Source organism: Pteropus medius, unplaced genomic scaffold, assembly GCF_902729225.1.
Source record: "Pteropus medius unplaced genomic scaffold, Ma_sr-lr_union100, whole genome shotgun sequence".
Lineage (NCBI taxonomy): Eukaryota > Metazoa > Chordata > Mammalia > Chiroptera > Pteropodidae > Pteropus > Pteropus medius.
In genome coordinates, this window is record NW_024342257.1 from 9,064,317 (window position 1) to 9,092,127 (window position 27,811).

The 27,811-nt window shown below is 34.2% G+C and overlaps 1 pseudogene; it reads right to left on the reverse strand.

The window, feature by feature from the left end:
• The window catches only part of LOC120600098 (uncharacterized), an 80,585-nt pseudogene extending 55,959 nt beyond the window's left edge, over nt 1–24,626 (reverse strand).
• Nucleotides 24,627–27,811: the final 3,185 nt, after the last annotated feature.

Genomic DNA, 27,811 nt, shown 5'->3' on the forward strand with positions numbered 1-27,811 from the left:
CTGTCAGTGTTAGGAACAGTTTCGGTAGCATTTGCTCAGATTCCCCTGGGGCTTCACAATGTTCAGTCTTGGAGAATATGCGGGGAGAGACTCTCTGGGTTGGGAGATGGAGGCTGTGGCTCAACCTCACATTTTGCAACCGTGGTCGGTAATTATCAACTGTTGTTTATATGCCATCTCAACTTCTCTGCTGTCCCCTCTTCTCTGCTTTCTGACCTGATCTTGGGCACTGCCACTGCATGGAGCTCACAGTTGTCTCAGGAAAGGTTGTTCAGGGAACCCTCCACACCTTCTCCCCTTTCCTACCTCCTGAAGTGAGCTCTGGCTGCAAGAGGCAGCCTCTTTGTTTCTCCCAGTCTATCACCCTACTCCCAAGGTTCTGACCTGTGGTAGCTCTTATGTGCAGATCCCATGCTCAGACATGCTGGTGTACAGTTTGAGTGATTCTTGTTGAGTTTTAGATGTTCAGCTTATTTTTGTTTCAAGTGGAGAGATCTGGAGATGTCTTTCACTCTGCTATGTTTCTGCACTCCCTCTACTAGCTCAGTACAGACCAAAATCTGTTTCTCAAAAAAAAAAGAGTAGTTATTTGCAGATGATAAGAGGGATTTGCTCCAAAACTCTAAAGGTCTAAGCTGCAATTCACCTATAGGGTCCTGCCCAAGACTCCAAACAGAATTCCTATCTGCCACTGATATTTCAAGAACCATTGTATTTGCTGGATCATATGGCCCAAATGGCAGAGAAGCTTGCACTGCATCCAGAAACTTCTCTTGCTCTGGGCCCCACTCAAAAGTAGCATCCTCTTGAGTCAGTAAATGGGCTGAAATATCATACTCGAGTAAGGAATATGTTGCATAAAAAATCCAAAAGGACCCATTAGGTGTTGTGCCTCTTTTATGACTATAGGAGGGGTCAGATACAATAATTTATACTTTAGAAGAAATATCTAGACATGACCTATGCCAGTGGACCCTAGAAATTACACTGAGGTAGAAGGCCACTGAAGTTTAGGCATATTTTCTTTTCTCTCTCTCTGACATGCAAATGTATTACCAATAAGTCTAGAGTAATTACTATTTCTCACTTACTAGGTCCAATTAGCATAATGTCATTAATGTAATGAAGCGGTGTAAAATCTTGTGGAAGGGAAAGGTGATAAAGAGTCCTGTAAACTAAATTTTGTTGTAGGACTGGAGGATTGGTACACTCCTGAAGTAAGACACTGAAAGTATATTGATGGCCTTGCCAGCTAAAAGCAAAGAATTTTTGTGTACCTTTTGGACAAGTGCAGAAAAAAAAGACATTTGCCAGATTAATAACTGCATATCATATACCAGAAAATGTGTTAATTTGCTCAAGCAATGAACCACATCTGAAACAGAAGCTGCAATTGGAGTCACCACTTAGTTAAGCTTGTAACAATTTACTGTCATTCTCCAAAATCCATCTGTCTTCTCCACAGGCCAGATAGAACTATTGAATGAGGATGTGGTGTAAATCACTACTTCTGCATGTCTATGATCATGGCACTGATCCTTTCAGGAATTTGATATTGTTTTTGATTTATTATTTTGATAGATAAAGATAGTTCTAATGACTTCCATTTGATTTTCCTCATCATAATAGACCTTACTCCATAAGTCAGGGAACCAGTGTGGATATTCTGCCAGCTTCTATTATGTCTATTCTAGTTATGCATTCTAGAACTAGAGAAATAACCACAGGATAAGATTAGGGACATTCCATATCCAGGGTGAGATGAAACTGAGCTAAAACTCCTTTAATCATCTGGGCCACATAAGCCCCTACTCTGTCAAGATGATGTTTTGGGTCTCTTGGAGTCAATATCAGTTCTGAGCTAGTATCTAATTTTCTTTGAAAAGTCTCATTATTTCCTTTTCTCCAAGTTCATCTACTCTGAAAAAAGGCTGTATGACTCTCTGGGGAAGGCTAGGAAAAAGAGTAATAATATAAATTTCTGGTAGTATACCAGGGTCTTTTTCTAAAAGGGACCTGGCTTCCCCTTCATTTAAGGGGATTTAGGTCTATAAACTAGTTCAAGTGTAGAAATTAATTGAAGTGCACTGACTCTCTATTTTTATGATTTGAGTTAGATTTTGTTCACTCGAACTAGAGCTTTTCTACTTATACAGATCATGTAAGAATTTAGTAGGTTTCCTACTTGAATTTTAGGAATATCATAACTAACCAACCAGTGCCATAGGTATGTGCAAGTCAGACTACTCTTATTGCTTGCTACTTTGACTCTGTAGTCCATTATGGCAACTATGCCAACCTTGTCTTTGGCAGTTGAGTGCTGCCACTTGGCCTCTGCAGCTCTAAGATCTAATTATTATCATTACATTACATTTTCAAATTGAGTGGCTATGATTCCCATTGAAAAATCTGGCCTACAGAGAAGAGCAATCATAGAGGACACCTTCAAGGATATTGGGGATCCCCTCACCAAATTTTTTTTTCAAAGTATTGGTGAAATGTATGTCTTCTGGACCCTGAACGTGTGGGTGATTTGGTCTTAAATGACAAATCCAGTTTTAACATTCCAATCTCCCTAAGCTTTGAATCTATTCTCCCACATTAAACTAAGGAAGGTTGAGCATTTCTGGTTTGCTCATGGTATGCCATCTTTTGGTCCATGTTTCAGAGAACCAACCAAGAAAATTATTAGGTCTCTTTCTATCTCCCTGAGCTGCAAAATTAAATGCAAAATTTCTGCTTAGTGAGCTCATGTCAATAAATTAAGCTTGATCCAACTTTATGTTCCTTCCACCATTATCCCACACCCTTAATATCCATTCTACACATGTTTCTCAATTTCTGCTTATACAAATTAATACACTCAAGTACCAGTTCTTTTGGAATGTAGTACACCTCTTCATGGATCACATTACACCTCACTTTTGAGGGCCTCTTAAAACTTGAGTCTAGTTAAAGGTCTAGAAGCAAAGAGAGGTGGTTTGTGTCACTCCAATAAATTTAATAAAATTCAAAAAGCAAAAAATTAAATTTTAAAAAAGTGCAGCTTCAGCAAATACTTATGAGACATACAAAACAAACAAACAAACAAAAGAAAATATTACCAATCCAATATGCAGGGGGAAAAAATCAATAGAGAGCCTAGACATTGTACTTACAATATAAAGACTTTAAATCAACTATTTAAAATGTTTTTTTAACATTCCAACTATTTGAAGAGTTAAAGAAAACCATGTTCAAAGAACTAAATCAAGTATGACAAAAATGTCTCAAAAAATTGATAAAAAGACAAATTATAAAATGTAAACAAATAGAAATTTTTGATTTGAAAAGTATAACTAAAAGAATCCAGAGCAGATTTAACAGACAGAAAAAAGTTTCAGCGAACTTGAAAATAGTGCTATTGAGATTATCATGTCAGAGTAACAGAATAAAAAAAAAAAATGAAGATAAATGAACAGATCCTCAGAGACCTGTATAAATCTATTAAGCATATCAACATATTCATAATGATAGCCTCGCATAGAAAAGAGCAAGATAAACAGGCAGAAGAATATCTGAAGAAATAATGGTCTAAAACCTTTCAAATACAATGAAAAAGATGATATAAACAACCAAGCTCAGCAAACTACACACAGTTTGAATCTAAAAGGTGTCATAATTAATAAATTAACAAATTCCAGAGAGAAAAAGAAAATTCTGAAAACAGTAAGAGGGAAGGAACTCATCCATATATAAGGAATCCTCAACAAGAATAATAGTTGGTTTCTCATCGGAACTTCTTAAAGTCAGAAGGTGGTGGGATGACATTCAAACTGCTGAAAAGAAGAATTCTATCTCAGAAAAAATATTTCACAAAAACAAAGAAGAAATTAAGGCTTCCCATGAAGAGAAACCATGATTGCAACACCTGGTCTATAAGAAATACTAAATGGTGTCTTCAAGACACAACAAAAGAACACCAGATTAGTAACTAAAATCCACACAAAGAAAAAAAAATCATGATACAGTTAAATATATAGGTAAATATAAAAACAAATATATTGCATTTGTTATCCATGACCACTTTTTTCATATCTAATTTAAAAGACAACTATGTAAAACAGTAGTCATGAATTTATTTATGGGCACATGATATATAAAAATATAATTTGTGATGATCAAAAAAAGTGGGGAGGAAGCTATATAGACCCAAAATGTTCAACTATTAAAATCAAGTTGGTATTAATCTAAACTACATTGTTATAATTTAAGATGGACAACCCCAGGTCAGCCAAAGAAAACACACACACACACACACACACACATATTGTAAATATTTTTCACATATAAAATATATATAATTGTTTTATTACATATTAAACAATAAGTTAGTATAATATGTTTTATTATATATAAAAGTATACATGTATGTTTATGTATATTTATATAACAATGACAAAGCTTTTAAATGGTATACTAGAAAAAAATCTCTACTTCAGATTCAAAGACACAAATAGGTTGAAAAAAAGAAATAGAATAACGTATTCCATGAAATTCATAATAAAAAGAGAACAAAAGTGGCTACATTAATATCAGACAAAATGGACTTTATGACAAAATTTTTATCAGGAAAAAACATTTTAATGGTAAAAAGATCATATTCCTCAAGAAGATAAAATTATTGTGAACATAACAACAGAAACTTGAAATGTATAACGATAACTGAAATAATTGAGAAATAGAAAATTAAACAATAATATTAAGAGACTCGAATTCCTCACTTTCAATATAGGACAGAACAACTACAAAGAAAATAAATTAAAAAATAGAATACTTGAACAACACAATAAATCAACTAGACCTAACATATCTATAAAACACTCCATCCAATAATAGAATACACATTATTTTCCAGTTAACAAAATATTTCTCAGGATAGACCATATGTTATGCTACAAAACATAAATTATACAGAGTATATTCTATCACCACAACAGAATAAAAGTAGATATTATAACGGAAGGAAATATGGAGAATTCGCAAATAGGTAGATCATAAACAAAATAATTCTCAAAAAAAAAATAGCAATAACAAAACTCCAATTATAAATGTTAGTGAGAATGTGGAGAAATTGAAATCCTCATATATTCTTGGTGGGATTATAAATGGGTATAGACACTCTGTGGTAAACAAGTCTGGCCATACTGCAAATAGTTTAACATAAAGTTACTATATGACCCATCAGTTCAACCCCTAAGTATATATATATATATATATACCCAAGATAATAGAAGACATGTGTTCACACAAAATTTGTACAAAAATGTTCATAATAGCATTATTCACAATAGCCAAAGACTAAAAATAACCCAAATGTTAATAAACATATGAATAAATTGACATGTGCTCTATTTGCTTATTGTTTCTACTAGAGTGCTTATGGAGTCTTTAGAGTTTTCTATATAGAGAATCATGTCATCTGCAAATAGTGACGGTTTGACTTTGTTTCCTATTTGGATGCCTTTTATGTTTTTCTCTTTTCTGACTGCACTTGCTAGAACCTCCAATGTTATATTGAATAATTGTGGCAATAGTGGACAGCCTTGCCTTTTTCCTGATCTTAGATGAAGGATTTTCGATTTTCACTATTATGTATAATGTTGCCTGAGGGCTTGTCATATATGGCCTTTATTAAGTTAAGGTACTTTCCTTCTATACCAATTTTGTTAAGTGTTTTGATAATAAATGCGTGCTGTGTCTTGTCAAAGGTTTTTTTTTTTTGCATCTATTGATATGATCTATTGATATTGATATGATTCTTATTTTTTTAATTTATGTGGTGTATTACATTAATTGATTTGCGTATGTTGAACCATTCTTGTGCCTCTGGGATGAAGCCCACTTTATTGTGATATATAATCTTTTTAATATATTGCTGTACTTGGCTCGCTAGTATCTTATTTAGGATTTTTGCATGTGTTCATGAGAAATATTGGTCTGTAGTTTTCTTTGTTTTCATTATGTTTACCAGGTTTTTGTATCAGGATAATATTGGCCTCATAAAATGTATTGGGAAATATTGCTTCCTCTTCAATTTTTCGGAAGAGTTTGAAGAAAATAGGTATTAAATCTTCTTTAAATGTTTGCTAGAATTCAATGTTGAGGCCATCTGGTCCTGGACTTTTAATTTTAGGCAGGTTTTTGATGATTGTTTCAATTTCCATACTGCTGATTGGTCTATTTAGGTTTTCTTGTTCTTCTTGATTCAGTCTGAGAAGGTTGTATTTTTCTAAGTACTGGTTCATTTTTTCTAAGTTATTAAATTTGGTGTTATATACTTTTTCATAGTATTCTTGTTTGAACCTTTGTATTCCTGTGATGTCAGTCATAATTACCCCTCTTTCATCCCTGATATGTTTGTGTCCTTTCTCTTTTTTTCTTTAGTGAGTCTAACCAGGGGTTTGTCAATTTTATTATCCTTCTCAAAGAACCAGTTCTTAATTGCATTTATTTTTTTCTATCATTTTTTTTGTTTCCAGTTTCATTTATTTCTGCTCTAATTTTGATTATGTCTTTCCTTCTGCTGACCTTAGGCTTCATTTGTTCTTCCTTTTCTAGTTTTTTTAAGATAAAGTGTTAGGATGTTTATTTGGGCTCATTCTTGTTTTTGGAGATAGGCCTGTAATGATATGAACATTTTTTTTTATGACCACTTTTGCCATGTCCCAAAAGTTTTGATACGCTGTGCTATCATTATCATTTGTTTTTATGTATCTCTTGATCTCTCTTTTTATTTCTTCTCTGACCCAGTTATTCTTCAGTAGCATGTTGTTTAATCTCCATGTATTTGTATTTCTTTCTGATTTCTTTCTGCAGTTGATCTCTAGTTTCAAAGCATCATGATCAGAGATTATAGTTGGTATAATTTCAACCCTCTTATATTTCTTGAGGCTATCTCTGTGTCCCAGACTGTGGTTGATTCTTGAGAATGTTCCATGTGTACTAGAGAAGAATGTATAAGCAGCTGTTTTGGGATGAAAGGCTCTGTAAATGTCAATTATGTCCAGTTGGTCTAATGTGTCATTTCAGGATGTTATTTCCTTATTGAATTTCTGTTTGGATGATCTGTCCATATTCGACAGTGGGGTATTTAGGTTCCCTAGTATGATAGTGTTTTGGTTTGTTTCTTCCTTTATTTCTGTTAGTAATTGCTTTACATATTTCGGGGCTGCCTGATTGGAAGCATAGATATTAAGAAGTGATGTATCTTCTTGGTGGATGATTCACTTTATCGTTATAAAGTGTCCCTCAGTATCTTTCTTTACCTTTTCTATTTTGAAGTCTATTTTGTCTGATATTAGTCCCGCTACTCCCGCTTTTCTCTGAATGGCATTTGCTTGAAATATCATTTTCCACACTTTCACTCTGAGTCTATATTTGTCTTTGGGGCTGAGATCTGCTTCCTGGAGACAGCATACGGTTGAGTTTTGTTTTTTGATACATTTTGCAACTCTGTGCCTTTTTATTGGTGAGTTGAATCCATTTACATTTAGAGTGATTATTGAAATATGAGATCTTCTTATAGCCATTTTATTTTTTGCTTTCTGGTAGCTCAGTATTTCCGTTGCTTCCTTGTACTTGTGCTTCTGTTTTCTTTATTTTGGTTGACTTTTGTCGATTTTTCCTCTGGTCCTTCGTTTTATGTTATATACAACTGTTTTGAATCTTTGGTGGGTGGTTACCATTATGAATATGTAAAAAATAGTTTATATATATATATATATATAATAGTTTTATATATATATATATAACTATATTTTACATATTTTTTTACATCTCATTGAGTTTTTTATATATATATAAAAACTATATATATGACTAAATATATTCATATAACCATATATATATATATATATATATATATATATATATATATATATAACTATATATATTCATCCATTTCCTTCTACAAGTGCCTTATCTCCTTTCCCCTTTGGGAATTTGGATCTTTGAATCCTCCCCTTTTCAGTCATTGTTATCTCAGCTTGTTTCTATGTATGCTGAATGTTCATTGCTATCGTGTAATAACAACTCTCTTCTTATTATTTAAGCTTGTGATGCCTTGTTCTTAGTAAGGGTTGCACTCCTCTGCTTCTATTTGCCTGATAGTCACTTTACTCTTAATTATATATTTTTGTTCTGATCATTTTGTTTTAGGTGAACTGATCCCTTTTAGTGTTTTCTGTATCGCAGGCCTCGTATTGGAGAATTCCCTCAATTTTTGTATTCTGGAAAATTTTTAATTTCTCTTTAGTGTCTAAGGGAGAGTTTAGCTGGATACTTTTTTCTAGGCTGGTAGTTCCATTCGCTTAATAGTTTAAATATTTGCTTCTATTCCTTTCTGGCTTTTAATGTTTGCGCTGAGAAGTCCAAGGATAATCTAATAGGTTTTCATTTATAAGTTACCATTTATTTTTTCTCCCTGGCTACCTTGAGAATTCTTTTTTTGTTGTTGTTTTTTGATAATTTTAATACAATGTGTCTTGGTGAAAGCCTTTTTGGGTTGAGATAATTGGGTGTTCTGTTGACTTCTTGAATTCCAAGCTCCAGCTCATTCCTTAGTTTTGGGAAATTCTCGTCCACTATTTGTCTGAAAATGCTTTCTATTCCCTGTTCCTTTTCTTCGCCCTTGATAATGCTGATTATTTCTATGTTTCCTCTCCTGATGGTCTCTGCTAGTTCTTGAATTTCTCTTTCATTATTTTTCATTCTTCGGTTTCTCTTTTCTTCTTTCTGATTGATTTCTAGATTTCTGTCATCAATATCACTGATCCTTTCCTCCATTTATTGACTCTATTTCTCAAACTTGGTATTTCATTTTTCAACTCTTGCAGTGTATTCTTCATCTCTAGAAGTTCTGTTTGGTTCTTTCTGAGGTTTTCAATCTCCTTGCTCTGCTCATTTAGTTGTTTTTTTACAGTTCCTAAAATTGTTGATTTGACTTGTTTTGGATCTCATTGAGTTTTTTCAGAAATACCATCCTGAATTCTCTGTCATTTAAGTCGCATATTTCTATATCTGTAAGCTAATTTTCTGGAGATTTTTCTCTTTCTTTCTGAGATGTCTTGTCTTCTTGGTTGTTCATGGTGTTTAATGAACTATTTCTCACCTGGGCATTGATGGAAGTGTATTCTACTGTTTTTCCAGAAAGAAGATTTCTTATATGAAGATCTCTCTTTAGCCTTTTGGTTTACAGTAGGTGACGTCTAAGCTTGGATTCCTGCTTTATATAAAGTCTTAATAACGCTTTTTCAATTTTCTTGTAGATATTTAATCATGCTCTCTACTCTCAATTTCAGTCCCTTTCAGTGTCAATGGCAGTCTTGGCAGCAAATCCCATGCTCAGACATGCTGGCATGCAGTTTGAGTGTTTTTTTTGTTGAGTTTTAGATGTTCAGTTTATTGTTGTTTCAAGGGGAGAGATCTGGGGACATCTCTCACTCCACCATGTTTCCTACATTATCTCTGACCATTTTTAAATGCTATTATTTGTTTGCTTGTTTTTATTGTTATTAAGTTGTATAAGTTCTTTACATATTTGAATATTAACCCCTTATCTGATACATAGATAGCAAAAATTGTCTCCCATTCTGTAGACCCACATGTTGATTTTCCATTTGTTGTTTTGCTTTTAGTGTCATGTCCAAAAAATCATTGGCAAGACCAACATTGAAGAGCTTCTTCCCTATGTTTTCTTTTAGAAATTTTACAGTTTCAGGTCTTATGTTTAAGTCTTTGATTCATTCTGAGTTAATTTTTGTGAGTGATGTGAAATGAGTCCTATTTCAGTTTTTTGAATGTGGTTATACAGTTTTCCCAACACTGTTTAAGAGACTATTTTTCTCTCATTGGATATTCTTGGATCCCTTACCAAATATTAGGTATCCGTAGATGTGAGATTTCATTCTGGGCTTTCTATTCTGTTCTGTTGTTCTATGTCGAGACCATACTCTTTTAATTAATATAGATGTATAGTATAGTTTTAAATAAGGAAGTGTGATGCCTCCAGTTTTATTCTTCTTTTTCATGATTACTTTGGCTATTTGGACTCTTTTGTGGTTTCATACAAATTTTAGAATTTTTTCTATTTCTGTGATAAATGTCATTAAAATTTTGATAGAGACTGTTTTGAATCTATAGATTGAGTAACATGGACATTTTAACAATAATAACTTTTCCAATTCATGAACACAAGATATCCTTCCATTTGTTGGTGTCTTCTTTGATGTCTTTCAGCAAAGTCTTATAATTATTGCTGTACAGATCTTTCACTTCTTGGTTAAATTTATTCTGTGGTATTTTTGTTTTGTTTTGTTTAGATGCTATGATGAATTGTATGATTTTCCTTCTTTTTCAAGTGTTTCATTTAGAACACTATATAGAAAAGCAATAGCTTTCTGTGCATTGACTTTATGTCCTACAACTTTATTGTATATATTGATTAGATTCAGCAGTTTTTTAGTCAGTTACTTGGGATTTTCAATATATAAGATCATATCATTAGCAAATAGCAATAATTTTATTTCTTTCTTTCTGACATGGATTTCTTTCACTTCTTTGTCTTGCCTGATTGCTCTAGCTAGGACTTTTAGTACTATGTTGACTAAGAGTGGAGAGAGTGGGCACCCTTGTCATGTTCCTGATATTAGAGAAAAAGCTTTTATTATTATTATTATTATTATTATTATTATTATTATTATTTTTACCATTGAATATACTGTTATCTTTGGTTTTGCCTTTATTATGTTAAGGTATGTTCCCTGTATACCCAATCTGTTTAAGGTATTTATCATGAAAGAATGTTGTATTTTGTCAAATGTTTTTTCTGAATTTATTGAGATGATCATATGAATTTAATCTTATATTAATGTGGTTTATCACATTTATTGATTTACATATGTTGAAAAATCCTTGTATCCCACAGATAATTCCTGCTTGATCATGGTGTATAATACTTTTAATGAATTCTCGAATTTAGTTTGCTAACAGCTTGTTGAGAATTTTTTTCATCAGTATTCACCAGAGATATTGGCTGATAGTTTTGTTGTTGTTGTTGTTGTTGTTGTCGTTGTTGTTGTTGTTGTTGACTTTTAGTATAAGGGTAATTCTGGCATCATAGACTAAGTTTAGAAGTGTCCTCTCCTCTTTGAATTTTTGGAAGATTTGAGAAGGAGTGGCATTAAATCTTTTAAAAATGTTCTGTAGAAATTACCCATGAAGCCATCTGGTCCTTAGGTGTTTTGTATTGAGAGGCTTTTTATTACTGATTCAATCTCCTTACTCATTATTGGTATGTTCAAACTTGCTATCTCTTCCTGGTTCAGTCTTGGTCAGTTATATAAATCTAGGAATTTATCCACTTCTAGATTATCTAATTTGTTGATGTATAATTGTTCAAGTTGTCTCTCATGATCCTATGTATTTCTGTAGTGTCAGTTATGTGTTCTCTTTTATTTCTAATTTTATTTATTTGAATATTCCCTCTTTTTTTCTTAGTCTCATTAAGTTTTAACAATTTTATTTATCTTTTTGAAAAAAAAATAGCTCTTAGTTTTATTAATATTTCCTATTGTTTTTCTGATTCTTTTTCATTTATTTCCACTGTGATCTTTATTATTTCTTCCTTGTTCTAACTGTAGGCTTAATATGCTCTTCTTCTAGTTCCCTAAGGTATAAAGTTAATTTGTTTTTTACTTGTGATTTTTCTAATTTATTATTATAAACATTTTTTATTATGAATTTTCTTCTCAGAACTACTTTTGTAGCATCCCGTAGGTTTTGGTAAGTTGTGTTTCTATTTTTGTTGTGATATACTTTTTGACTTACCTTATAATTTTTTCTTTGACCTATTAGTTGTTCAGGATTGTATGTTTAGCTTCCACATATTTGTATCTTTTCCAGCTTTGCTCCTGTTCTTAATTTTTAAGTTTTATATCATCATAGACAGGAAAGATACTTGGTGCGATTTCAATCTTCTTAAATTTGCTAAGACTTGTGTGTCCTATAATGTAATCTACCCTGGAGAATCTTCTGTGTGCATTTGAAAACAATGTGTATTCTGCTTCTGTTAGATGAAGTGTTCTATATGTGTCTATTAGGGTCATTTGATATATAATGCATGGTTCAAGTCCACTGTTTCCTTTTTGATTTTCTGTCTAGATATTCTATGTATTATTAAAAATGGGATATAAAAGTCCCCTACTATTAATGGATTGTTGTTTATTTCTACCTTTATATGTTAGTATTTGCTTAGTATACTTAGGTGCTTCAGTGTTGAGTGTGTATTTATGACTATTGCATCTTCTTGATGGATTGATCACTTCATCATTATATAACAATGAATGACATTTCTTATCTCTCATTATCACTTTTGGCTTAAAGTCTATTTTGTCTGATTTAAATATAGTTGCTTTTGATTTTGTTGTTGTTGTTGTTGTTGGTTTTGACTTTCATGGAATATCTTTTTCCATTCCTTCACTTTGAGTCTATGTGTGCCTTTAAATCAGAAATGGGTCTTTTGTAGGTAGCATATAGTTGGGTTTTGTTTTGTTGTTGTTGGTGGTGCTTTTAACTCCATCTAGCTACTCTGTGAATTTTGATTAGTAAATTCAACTCATTTACATTTGAAGTGATTATTGATATATAAGGACTTATTAATGGTATCTTATTAATTTCTTTGTGATTGTTTTCCATTTCCATTGTTTCCATTCTTTTCTTTCTTTCTTTTTTTTTTTTGTCTTTGCCTGCTCTCATAAATTGGTTAATTTCCATAGTAATATGTTCCGTTTTTGTTTCTTTGTCTTTTGTAGATATATTCTTGGTTTTTGTTTTGTGGTTACCTTGTGAATTGCATAAAACATCTTATAAATAAAACAGTCTATTTCAGGCTGATAGCATCTTATCTTCAAACACCTATAAAGGATCCACCCTTTACTCTTTTTTCTAGTATTGTTACATTTACTTCCTTTTATGTTGTGTATTTGTTAACAATTCATAGTAGCCATAGGTATTTTTACTACTTGTAGACTTTCTTTACTTTTTAAAAATCTTAGTTTCTTCTCCTAACTGTATTATTTCTATATTACTAGCCTCTATGTCATTTATTCTTTTTTCCATCTGATCTGTTCTGTTACAGATGCTTCCTATTGCATTCTTCATCTCATTCACTAAATTCTTCAGCTCCAGAATTTCTGTTTGGCTGTTTTAAAATAATTTAAATCTATTTGGTAAAGAATTTTTTCTGTTCATTAAATCTATTCCTGATTTCATTAAATTATTCTTTGAGTAGTTTTGTAGCTCTAAATTTCTTCATAACAGCTATTTTGAATTCTTTATCAGTTAGATCACAATATACCATTCTTTTGAGTTTGGTTGCTGGAGAATCATTAGAGTTTTTTTTTTTTTTAAATATTATAATTCCTTAGTTTTATATTGTTGTGGCTATGTGATTCTGCTTTCACATTTGAACTAGCAAATATTTATTTAATTAAGCTTTATGTTGTCTTTGATTCTTACAATTCACCAGATTGTCTATTAGAAACCTTTCTTTTGTATTCCAGAAGATGGGACTATAGCTCAAGTTTGTTGTTTCTCCTTTGCTCACCAACTGTGGCTATTTTCTGAGCATGATCCTTGCCTATCACAGTTCACTTTGTGGATTAATTCACTCAGGAGCATGCACAAAAGCTGGTGGCAGAATGGGGAAAGGTCCAAGTCTAACATTCAGTGTATTGGGGAGAACTTACAGACCCATTAGGGAAGTTCCCAAGGGTGGCACTCCCAGAGGCACATGGGTGGAATTTCTGCTAAACAATACCTTCGAAGGTTGTTTGAAATTATCTACCTCTTTCTTAATATCCTCTCATCCCCCATTGCAGAGCTCTCACTTTAGTGCATCAGATACAGGTGGAGAGAACTGGATTTCTCCACTTGTGTCTCACCCAGCTTGGGTAGCCAGGCCCTCTCTCACTATCCTCTTCTTTCTTAGAAGGATAGGTCACTTCCATCAGATCAATCAGCCCCAGACAGGGTCTTATTGGGAGTGGGACATCACTGGGAAAGTTTCTCTTACCACTTCTGCTGTGATCGATACTTTTCTTTCTTTCAGTGTGTGTTGAATTCTCCATTTTAGAGTGCCAAACTTTGGCAAGTTCTCACTCATAGGAGAGTGCCTGCCCAATTCAGCACTGACACAATTTCTTTTTTTTCCTAACAGTGGCAAGAAGGGTCCAGACAGTCTCACTGGCTCCTCTGGCTCTACAGGTCATATGGAGAGTTGTCTGTCTTTTACCAACTGCATTGGTGAGCAAGATTCCTCTTGGGCCCCTTGGAGAAAAGTAAAAGGTCTGGAAAAATCCAAAATGTACCCTTGTTTCTGAATAGATGTCTAATTTATTGATTTAAAAGGATAAAAAGGAGGGGTGTCTTACACTATTTTATTGCTGACATCACTCGTTAATATAATGTTTTAGTTGTCAATATGCTCTTCAGTTTTGTTTTTCTATAGTTAGCTAAGGAAAGATGTATGCTGCTACCACTTTTATACTGTATATAAGAACATTAAACAAAGATATATTTAATGTAGCAGCTATAATAATTCAAGCGGTTTACCCTTTTAATTTTAACAAGTAATATACAAATGCATAACTTACCTAATTAGGTCTAGTAAGATAAATTGTGCTAGATGTTCAGCTTATATATATTAAGCAATTTATTTGTCATTTTGTCTAAGTGTTTTAACTTTATTTTTTTGCTTTATTTTATCCTGAAAAGTGCAATTCCATGCATTAAATAGATATAAAGTTAATAGGTTTTGGTAATCTGAAAATTACAACTCTAAACTCCCCTATGGTAAAGTAAAAATATTATATCTATTTTCTACAAAATAGATATATTAAAACTCTGGTTAAATACTAACATGTCAGTATTTTTTTTTAATGTTAATATTTTTTTTTATATTTTCAAATGTATGTATATAAATGGATAAATAAACTGCATTGTGTTTATATTAAATTAAAAAGTCATATATTTTAATGTTGATATCTCTTAATTTCTTTTCTCTGTAGTTTAGTACAATAAAATTTTCAGAAACTAAACTAAGAATCCCATGAGAAGGAGATTAACTCAGTTTTTATATGTCTTTCTCAACCATATATTCCTCCCAAACAAAGCATAAATTTTAACTATAACCTTAATTTTGGGGGTTGCAGATAAGGAAGTAGTCCTCAAGTATCCCATTCTCATCATTCTCAGCAGATGGCCTCATTGTTTTTCATTTACAGAAAAATAGAAGAAAATAAACTGTAACATCTTCAACTTCTACTAAACAAACTTACCTATTATATTTGTGTCCATCCTATTTTTCATTCTTTTTAAAATAAAGAAAAACTTTTCTTATAACCTTGTCAATGTTGATTTTGGTTACTTTCTCCATTTGCCTTTTTTAGCACTTTACATCATTTATTGTGTTATTTCTCTTTTATGTATTTAAAATCTTTCCTTCACTCATGTCCTTCTCATCAACTTTTATATTTGCTCAAGTTGGTCTAAACAAACAATAGTAAAGCCACACAAATATAAAGGAAACCAATACCTTTCCTCTACATGACATGTTCTCAGTTACCACTACCTTCACTTTCAGGCAAACTTTTGGAACAAGTTGTTTAGACCACTATAACCATTATATCCAAGAATCTTTGTTCATGTATGTAACCTTTTTTGGTGAGGAGGGGGCCAATGCAGAAGTTGTATATGCATTTTCAAATGAGACTGTGACATAAAATCTTTTAGGAAAAAAAATTGTTTCAACTTTATTGCCTCTTCATCCTTCTATGTGGTCAATGATGTTTCAGGTAACCCATATTTATTGTCTTTCCCATATATGCTGTATTTCTCCCTCAGCTAAAATGCCAATTCTGCACTTCACTATATCTTAAATTATACTTGTTCTTCAAAAACAGCTTAAATATCACATCTTAATTGAAGACTAGCCAAATACTTTTAGTTCAAATTCATTTCTCTTTTCCACTTTAAATGCCTATTATAGCATACTTAATTTTTATTTGTATTTATTACTTAATATTAATTGTTTAAAATTTTCCATAAGATATTAGTAGTTTTTTGAATTACAAAACTATGCCAAGTTCATTTTTTTTTTTCTGCTAAGCACAAGCATAGTGTATTGTAAAGGTTTTAGATAAAAGAGTTTGCTTAAATTAACAGTTTTACAAGGGAAGAGATTGGTTATATAATGATCCTCTCTAGAAAATCCATGAGTGTATTTTGATTCACATATAAACATGAATTGCATCTGAATAAAATTCAGTAACTATTCTCTTTATAAGATACACAAAAGGTAATTAAATATGGGTTTATAGCATCCAAATATCGAGTTTGAAAAATCTAAATAATCACATTACTCTCTGAACCAAGAAATATGTAGTTATAAAAATTAGAGAACAGATATTTGTAAAATGGCATAGATGATAGAAGCTTTGTTCATCTGCTCTTACGACCACATCATAGTTGTGACAGAAACATGGAGCAAACAGCAAGCAGAGTCACCTGGGGTCTAGATGAACAAACCCTACAACTAGGGAGAGAAAAAAAAAAAATCACCTGCAACAGGAAGAGGTAGGAAGGGGCAAGGACACAAGACTGACCTGCCCCAAATGACTGAGGACAGGCTACCACAGCTGCAGCAGCCTCTTAAAGGGGACAGGTTGGCGACTACACTTTTGCAGTGACATACTCGCTTGCTCTGAGCACCAATGTCGGGTAGGCTGCACAGGGACAACAGTGACTTACAAGGAGAGGCTGAGTTGTTGGAGCAAGGGACGGAGGTGAGGCTCTCTCCTGGGCAGAAGTGCCAGCAGTAGCCATTGCTCTTCTGTTGAGCCCTCCTCCCTCCTAGTGTGCGATCACATCCCTGCCATAGCTGAGACATCATCAAACTGGATAACAGAGGTCACTCCATCAGAGGTATCCCTGAAACTTCACCTCCCCCAACTCACAGACCTACCCAAGCCACGTCCAGTTGTATCCTTGGCGAGTCCTGTGCAACTTGCTGAGCAAGCTCCAAGACCTACACTAGTGGCAGTTGACCTTGTTTTCTGAGGCAACTATAAGCACAGCTTCTATAAGCACAGGTTGGGGCTAAAATTGGCCTGCTGCTGAATCCCTCTTAGTATTGTACCTCTGGACACCTACTACACAAAGCCACACTAATAGTACTGGGAGACTTAAGAGCTTTGCTTAGTACATAGAAATAGACACAGAAAGGCGGCCCAAATGGAAAGATGAAGAAGCAGAAACAATATGAGAGAACAGAACAGAGATCCATGAATAATGGAGTTATGCAAACTAACAGATGCGGAGTTCAAAACACTGGTTATAAAGATGCTCAGTAAACTTTGGAGAAGAGTAGATGAATTCAGTGAGAACTTTAACAAAGAAATTAAAAAAAAAACATAAAAATGAAAATGGAAATTATAAAAGGTAACCAGTCCAAAATGAAGAATACATTATCTGAGATAAAGAGTGTATTAGAAGGAATCAACAGAGTGGATGAAGAAGAGGATCAAACCACTGATATAGAGGATGAGTAACCTAAGGTCATTCAATCAAAATGGCAAGAAAAAAAAAAAGCCAAGAATATAATAATAATTTAAGGAGTCTTTGGGAAAAAATAACTGTTAAAACACCCATGTAACAGGGGTACCCGAAGGAGGAGAAGGAGAACAAGAAGTGGAAAAGCTATTTGCAGAAATTATGATGGAAGACTTCCCTAACCTAGAGAAGGAAATAAAACATACAACTCCAGGTAGCTCAGAGAGTCCTAAGAAAAAGGAACCCAAAGAGGACTACTCCAAGACATATTGTAATTAAAATGCCAAAGGTTAAATTCAAAGAGAGAATCTTAAAAGCAGCAAGAGGAAAGCAATTAGTTACCTACAAAGGAACACCCATAAGACTGGCAGCTGATTCTCAAAAGAAACTATGCAGGCCAGAAGGGTTTGACAGAAAATATTCAAAGTGATGAAAGCCTAGGACCTACAACCAAGAATACTTTATCCAGCAAAGCTATCATCTAGATTTGAAGGACAGATAAAGAGCTTCCCAGACAAAAATAAGCTAAAGGAATTCATCATCAAGCCAGTATTACAGAAAATGTTGGCGGGACTTCTTTAAGAAGAAAAAAGAAAATGTATCAAAATCATGAATAAAAATGGTAATAACTACATATCTCTGAACCACTATCTCAAATGGAAAAGAATTAAGTGCTCCAACGAAAGGATAGGCTGCCTGAATGGATAAGAAAACAAGACCTGTACATATGCTGCCTACAAGAGACTCAATTCAGATTAAAGACACACACAGACTAAAAGGAAGGGGATGGAAATAGATATTGCCTTGATGGATCTAGAGGGTGTTGCGTTAAATAAAGTAAGTCAGATAGAAAAAGACAAATACCACGTGATTTCACGTATGTGTAGAATCTAAAATACAAAATAAATAATAACTACATAAATGGAAACAAACTCATAGATACAGGGAATATTTTGAGGGCAATTAGATGGAGGGGGTTGCGAGGGATGGTGAGAAAGGGCAAAGAGATTAAAAGACACAAATGGATAGTTTCAAAATCGTCATGGTGATATAAAGTGTAGCATAAGGAAAATAGCCAACAATATTCTAAGAAATATGTAAGGGGAAAGAGGGATACCTGATTTAGTGGGATGACCACTTCATGATTTATATAGATCTCTAATCACTATGCTGTGCAACTGAAACTAATATATCACTGTACGCCAACTATAATTGAAAAAAAAAACTCATTGAATTGTACAATGTAAATATGAGCAACTAATTGTCTATTATATTTCAATAAAGCTGGGGAGAAAAAGGAAAATAAGTTTAAAAAATTAGAGATCAAAGTGTAAACTAGATCTGTAAAGCTGAATTGAAGAATGAAGCATGAATATGCAGTCTGAATCAAAGTTTTTTTGTCTTCCTAATCGATAAAACTTGTCTATTAAGTTTTAGGCCAAGCATGAGGACAAATTAAAGTTGGGTAACACAGGAGTTCAGACCACTAGCCTCTGTAGGCCTACCACACAAGGAAGCAGAGAGGAGAATACATATGACCTAAAGCTCAGTCAGCCCAAAAGAGAGAGCCAAAAACAGTCTGAGGTAATAAGATAAACTTTTTCTATATGTTCAACTCACCCTCTGCTACAATCATGACAACCTGACATTTTACTTCCTCAAGGCTGATCTATAACTCCCTGCACCTTCACATCTTCTTAGACTAGTCCCTTGGGTTCAGATTCTTTGTATGAAAAGAAAAAAGAAAAAAAAAAGTTGTTATAGTTTTTCCTTTAATAAATTCATTTAAGCCATTGAGTTATGCCAGTTAACAAAATCTTAAAACATTCTTAAGACCGTATTTAAAGCTTATATTATTACTGCATTATTTCAGTAATTTAGTCATAGTTTGGAGCAGAGGGACATTACTGTTCTTCCATTTAAAACAAGTAGATGATAACCTACTTCACATAAAAGAATTCTCCTCAATTCAAGCAAGGATTCTTTCATTCCATTATTTTAGAATCCATACCTAAACATTCCTTGGAATCAAAAAGATTAATTACTTTAAAATATATTAAAATCTCATATAATAAGGTGATCTGAAAAATTTATTTTAAAAAGTCTTGAAGACAACAGAATCAAAAGAAAAGAGAAACAACTAATCATACCACAAGTGTTCATCCAAAGAGAATACATAGATATTTATTTGTATTTGAATATATATCCACCAATTCCTACAATGATCTGAGAAGATAAAGTTTTATGCAATTTTAACCCCTGGGGTAGAGATGGTGAAATAGCACAGACTCCCTACAACTATACATTCTTTCAGTACCTCATTAGGCAAAGTAGTAGAGACTCCACAGCCAAATTCTTCTTGCTACTTCAGAGGGAGGAAATAAACCAAACTGTGATGCTTTCCCTATGCTAAGTAGATACACAGTTATAAATTCTTCCACTAACATAATGAAAAGATAGAAAAAGAACAGATTCTGTTGTGAAACATCTTCACAAAAAGAAATATCCTAATTAGGGAACAGAAAAACATACAGAAGAAATTGTGCCATGACCTGGTTTTCTGGAATATGCTTCTCCCTCTGATTGGGGATTGCTTTCTATTGCCTAAGAAAATAAGAAAAAGAGAATTTGTCTATGAACACATTTTGCAAGATACTATGTAACTTATAGCCAAAAAAATTTCAATAAAAGTGATATTTTACAAGGTAGATTAAAATATTTCATAAAAAATGAAAACAAGAGAGTCATCTGGTATAAGGTTATATTTAGGCAAATACATCAAAGTGGATCCAAGGCAGACAAGAAATCAAATATTATAAAAATAACAGCGCTGATAACAACAATTTAACAATAAATTATTTATTTATTATCCATGAAGTAAAGCAGAAGACATCTAATAATCTTGTTTCTTGTTCTTTTTTAATGGAATTGTTAGAAAGGGAGAGTGGCACATAAAATTTAAGAGCATGAGTTCTGTAGTCAGATTACCTAGGTTTGAAATCCTATTCTCTCACTTTCTGACAGAAGATATCATTGGTAAATTTATGTGACATGTATCATTTTTCTTACTCATAAAATGAGAATTATAATAATCTCTTCCACCCAAGGATGCTGTGAAGATTAATTGAATTGATACGTGTGATATATTTAAAGCAATCTGTAACACATGATAAACAATAAACATTAGCTTAAAAGATATAAACTTCTCAGTTGACTTTACTCATTTACCAAAGCAATGCTATAATTGGTCAGCACAAATATTTAATTATCAATTTGCTCTCTTAATTTTTCTTACCTTTTTTTTCCTGTGTAATGTCTCTAAGGCTGATGACTATCTTACTGAGAAAAATACACATTGTATTTCCACAGTACCTCATACAGGTACTCAGCAGATCTAGAAAAGAAAGTTGAGTTTCCATGTGATGTGGTAGCTGATTAAAACAGCGATGAGCCAAAATGAAAGCAACAGTGAGGACTTTAATCACTCACTGAAATGATATAAGTAAGAGTCTAAAACCAGAGAAATCGCAAACTCCCTGTTTCATTTTTCCCCATGGAGCAGCATACTAGCTGAGTGGCAGGTGGATCAGCACAAACATGATGATCATCTCACTATTGAAGGAGCCCAAACAAAAGGTTCCAGTAGTTTTGTGAACTCTAAGCCAGGGGGACAGCTAAAGGGAAGAGCTAGGAATAGAAAAGTACTGTCAGAGTGGGAAAAAAAAAATATCTTCAAGATTTCCCCTTACTCTCCTCATAAGGAAGCTACAGTGGAGGTGCCTGAAGAGGACTTTGGACAAAGGCCTCAGATAAAGATATTTAGTAATGAAGGCACCTGGGTTAGGAATGTGAATATGCGTAAGAGAATAACTGGCCAGAAGGGCCTGAGTCCTTGACTGCAACTCCCTTTCAAGACTATAGTGCACTGGCTGTGCACCAAGTCTAATGTGAGGAGAGCAGCTCTCCTCAATGAGGGCTGTCAGGTAAAGCCTTCGTAATTGCTGGTGGTGGGTTTGAAAAATCACATAAATGTTTTTGGTTAAGGTCCAGAGTTCTCAATTCTACTCCTTGATTTTTGGGGAGACTTTAGCAAGAAATAGACTATCCCATCAGAGATCTAAATGAGTTGGACTTTGGGGAGCTGTGACAAAAACCAGGTAATTAGTCTGAAGTAACAGTAGACCAGGGCCATGATCAAGATCACTGCAAATAAGATGAGCAGGCCAGGCTGGAAGACTGGATGTAATTATGAGTCCCAACAGTTAACAAACCAGGAAAAGATGTCTCCTAGCCCATTAAGGTCTATTTTAGAAAGCCAAGAAGATTCCTTTTCAAGTTTTTATATATTTTTTTAACCCAGCCTGAGACATCAATTTAGGCACAGTGCAAATCTGGCCAATAAATTTAAACTGACCCGATCTTGTCTGATCTCAGAAGCTAAGCAGGGTCGGGCCTGGTTAGTACTTGGATGGGAGACTACCTAGGAATACCAGGTGCTATAGGCATTTAAAAAAAAATAAACTGACCTGAGTGCCTTCCAGATATGAGACAGTGTCATAATAGGTTACACATATAAAAATTATAATCCCAGGGGTCTTTCCACTTGGAAACAAAAATTTTGCAATGCTAGGACACTCCAAATAGTATATACACTAATCAGGCAGTTAGGTTAACAAGACTCTCAATATGGCCTCCCATCCTGACCTTATGCTCTGGAATTTCTAGTCCATTCTAAATAATTCAGTGTAATCTTTAGATTTAGACGAATGCTTGAGGTAGTCAGCTCCCAACATTTTGTATAACTTTGATACATTTTGTTGGTCTTATGATTGTGGATAACACATGGAAATATTTTGAGTAGAAAGTGCAGGAGCCGAGGCCATCCTCTACTGTCTCATAGTTAGCACTGTCAGGTGTTATTATTAGCTCTGCAGTCTGAAGCTAAAGCACTCACAGCATCTTGGAAAATGGTACTGGTTGTTTTCTTCAAAACGAGGGGAAATCTTTTAAGAGCATTTCTGAAAAATAAAGATCATTTATATCACCTCCCCTTTCCCTCCTTAGGTGCCAAGTTTTAGGTTTTTATTATTGTTGTTATTATGTGTATCCCATTCAGTAGTTAAAACTACATTTTTAAAATCATCTCCTATTTTCATTTAGTCTCTCTATCTGGAAGGGTTGTATGCAACAGGGATAAAAGCATTTTTACAGAAAGACATTTTTATAGAAAATATGTCATATTTAAGAATTAGAATAAATCCTATTTTAAAATATTTTAAATGAATTTACATAATCTTTTAGCCCTGCCGTTTAATACCATCTTAATTTTCCATCTATTTGAGTTTTCAAGAAAGGGTCAAATGTAATTGAAGGCTTCTGCAAGATCCCCCAGAGACCGAGGTATCAAAAACTATAAAAGAAGGGTGGATATATAATTGTAAGAAGAGGACAGATCATCCAACATATTGCACAAATGAGAAGTGCTCTTTGAAGGAATTACTGTATTGAGACCTCAGATTGCTCACCTGAGATGTGTAGTCCAAACTGAGGTTGTCTTTCCTCCTCCCATCAGTCACATAAGCCTGTCCTTTAATTGTTCATTAAAATTGTCAATCACTCATGTGGCTTTGGAGGTGACATTGAAAATGGAGATTCCATCATATGCCCCATAATTGGGCCCACTGATGTATAGACTGGGGTGCAAATTCAGGGTTGTTACTAAATTCAATGTGCTCAGGAAATCTGAAGAGAAAACAAATTTGGCCTTGTGGGGCCTGGATTCTGTGTCTTGAGTCAGTGGAACACATGGGATGGCTAGGCTAGACCTGGAAAAAGTGTGAACTATCATCAGAATCCAGTGAGGCCCTCTGGATGGAACAAGAGAACAAATATGAAACTAACTGCCAAGAACATTCTTTTCTGTTGGCTCAGGAGTCTGTCCTTATGCAATGTATTTAGTCTTGTTTAGAATCTGGCAGACAAGACAGATTTGCTATGTTGCTCCTGGATTTTTTGAGGACAATGGAAATCATACATGTAGGCCCAATCTAGGATGGTATCTGAATTCCTATGGACTATCTTCTCATGAATCTAGGAGGCATTCAGTTGTATATTTGCTTGCTCTGGGGAAGAGGCTAATTTAGTCTTCACATTTAGTTGACAAGCATGATCTGGTTATTGGTTATAATCTTCTAGGAACCTCTCTGGTGAGCATCCATATGGGTAACAGAAATCTATTTAGTAGCAGAACTGTTTCCCCGCCACCACCACCACCCCCCAATGTATGGTCCCTACATGGTGACTTGCTTTATATGTCAGGTCACGGCTTGTCAGGCTACTAATTATAGTCCATGAGGCAAGTAGTTTTAAGTCTTCCACATTATCCCCTATAATGGTCCTAACTGTAGCAATTCCTGTAAGGGCTTTGTGGGCAAAATGCAAGCAGACATGTACATAGAAGATCTTTTTTTTTTTTTTTTTTTTTTTTAATACAGAAACTTTAATTTTAAACAACTTGAAACCAGCCATGCTGAGTGGTGGCAAGAGAAAGTAGAGGAGAGGAATGCCTGCCAGTCACACTTTCCCATTCAGTATTCTCAACCTGCTTCCAGGAAATCAATGCTCACCTCTTTGTAATCTTTCTCCAGAGCTGCCATGTTCTCCTGAGACTTGGAGAACTCCCCTTTCTCCATGCTTTCCCCTATGTAGCACAAAGGCTTACATTGCATACATGAGATCGAACTTATGGACCAGATGGGCCTATGCCTCAATGATGATGATGGTGTTACTCAGCATACACACAGCCTACAGCACCTTGGCCAGGTCTCCCCCACAAAGATGATGGTGGAGAGATGGTAGTTGATGCCTCTCTTAAATCTAGTTGGGCACCAATCCACAAACTAGATGGTGTACTTGGTCTTGATGGTGGCGATAGCCATGTTGACATCTTCTGAGACCATTTCCTTTCTGTACGACATGCAGTGGGCCATGTACTTGCTATGTCAAAAGTCACACTTGACTATCTGGTTGTCTGGCTCAAAGCAGGCAATGGTGATCTCAGCCATGAACAGTTGCTCATAGTACATTTTCTCAGCTAAAATGACTGAGATATATGTGGCCAGGGGAAAGTGGATGCAGGCATATGAGACCAGGTTGGTCTGGAATTCCATCAATCTCCATTGAATTACAGGTAGGCCAAGATGGAGGATGTGATATGCCCAATCAATTGATTGAGGTTGGTGTACACGGGCCATATTAACACTAATAGATTTTGTAGTGGAGATCATCACAATAAAAATTTGTAGGAACAAAAAGAGACTCACCTATACTTTGGCCTGGACAGTGAAATGTGCCATAATGTTTTCAGATCCAAAACCAGAGAAATTTATTTGTTTTTCTCTCATCTCAATACCAGAGACTGTGGGGATCACAGTCATTTGTAAACTGGTATCTACAAAGGCCCAAGAAATGCAATTATTTTTTTTTATCTCCCTATTGAACTCTACCCTTGGCATATGGCCTCTGGCCCTTCCAATATCTCAACAAAAGGACATTGGCCTAACGCATAATCTTGTTTATTTCTGAAACCTAAGAGGTCTGGGCAGAAGACCTTAAAGACCATCAGGATCCACTGACCAATAAATACTATGCTCATAGGGGAAGGGTGAAGGGAACAGAACCCTTTCGGTCACAGAGGTTGCCTGCTAGGATTGGGTTATAAGTTTTCTTGGGTTGGTGGAGGCGATGGAGTTCCAGGTGGAGCAGCAGACCAGGGAAGACAGATATTTCCTGGATGGGATTCCCAGGGACTGTGTAAGGCAGGCCAGTTAAAGTAAATCCCAGGCTTTTTTTCAGTGAAGCCCAGGTTTCCCCACAAGTACATGACCTGCTGCATGTTATATAGGGAGGACATGGTCTCATGGTTTTACTGAAAGGCTGTGGCTACAGTGTTGTTGTTGTTGCTTAAGTTCTGTTATTCTGTCAGTGGATACTGTTAGGGCACTCTGAAGGAGGGGATTTCTAATAGTGTACTCCATACCATGCCAATTTCCCATACTAAGTTTAGCAAGATTACCTTCAGAAGAGATTTAAATAAATCTCAAAGGTCTTTTCAGGGTCACTGGGCAAAATGAGCCCAAAAGGCTTTATACTTTTCTTTCTGATGTTTTGGCAATTTGCTATACTGCAGAATGTTTATCTTTGCCAGGGACCTGCATAGAGTTACTCAGCTCACAAGAACCCCTGACTATGTGCAGTGCCATTGTTGGAAGGCCATAAGCAGTGGTTGTGAAACTGCTTCTTTAGCTTTTTCTGAACCCCTCTGTTGAATCTCTAATCTGACCCACTGAGTGAACTCAGCTGAGGAGTTGAGGGCTAACACGAAAGACCAATGTTCTTCGTTGGAACTTAAAAAGTTATATAAACAATCCACTAGCATCCTCCAAGAGAAATCTATGGCTTCCGCTAGCAATTTCCAAGACCAGGTGGCAAAATATTCTGTAGGTCCCTCAGACTCTTGCAATCTAGTACCTCAATAAAAAATTCTGTGAACTCTACTAGCATCTTCTAAAAGTACTCTGTAGGATCTTTAAGCTTTTCCTCTCCCAGATTGTCATGGTGTTTAATTGACTACCCTTCTCATTGTTCAATTTGTTAGATGCTAAACTGATCTGGAAGAGAGCAATAAACCAAGAGGTATTAGAGTAGCCAATTAAAACAACAAGCCAAAACTAATGTAACAGTGAAATTAATCACTTACTATAATGGTATATGCAAGAGTCAAAGTTGGAGAAAACACTAACTTTCCTCTGTTCTAGTCGCCCCCATAGAACAATCTACCAGTCGAAGGCAAGGTTGATTAGCACAGAAAAAGAAATTATTTTGCTCTGAGGAAGTCCTGAACACAAGGCTCTTACAGTTCTATGGACCCGTGGTTGAGGGTAGGATGAAGTAGAAGGGATAGGAGTGGAAAAGCACCAAGTAATAAGAGTGAAAACAGTATCTTCAAGATTCCCCACTCTTCCATCCATAGCAAGGCCTTGGCAGAGAAATCTGAAGAGGACTTTGACAATCTCAGATAAAGAAACAAGAATGAAGATGCATGGGCCAGGAATACAAATATGCAAAACAGCATGACCAGACAGGGGTGACTAAGTCTTTAATTGCAACTTTCTTTAGAGATTGTAAGGCACTGAATGTGCACCAAGTCTGGTGTGAGGAAGGCACTTTTCCCCAATGTAGCCTGCCTTTGTAATTGCCTTTGGTTGAGCCTAAAACAAAATCACAGGAAGATTATTGGCTAGGAAGCAGAACCCTCACATAGTATATTCTAATAGTATATTATACTATTATATATTACTATATATAATATAATATAATATAAATTATAAATTATATTATATATAGTAATATATAATATATACTATTCTAATAGTATAGTATAATAATAGTATATTAGTATATTCTAATAGTATATTAGTAAATATACTAACATACTAATAGTATATATACTAATAGTATATATATTAATACTCAATACCTTACTATTATAATTATTACTTTTTATTACTTTATATGATGTCATGTATTTTAAAGAACCTGACAGAAGAAAGGGGACAAGTATATTTATAACTCTGTTAAATATTAACTTTTTTATTTATCATTTCTGAGTATCTTCATTTCTTCCCATGAACTTGATTTACCATTCAATATAATTTCTTCACTGCTGTATAGTCCTGCTCCCACTTTCCTCTTTTGTGATCTTATTGTCAAATATATTGCATTTCTGTATGTTGGAGGCCCAATAATACAATTGTTTACATATTGTTTTATACAATTGCTATTTAAATTAGTTAAGAGAAAAAGTAATATATTTGTATTAGCTTTTATAATTACATAACTTTGCTAGTGATCTGGTTTTTTTGCTTGTTTTTGTTACATTTGGTTTTTTTTGTTTTTTTTTTTTTGTTTTTTTTTTTTTTAGATTCAAATTACTTTCTGGCATCACTTGTTTTTAGCCTGAAGACATATTTATATTAATATGAGTCTACCAACAAAATATTCTCTCAATTTTTTATTATCTGGATATGTCTTTCTTATACCTTCAACTTTAAAAGATAGTTTTGCAGGATATAAGATTTTTGGGATAATATATTTTTTATCA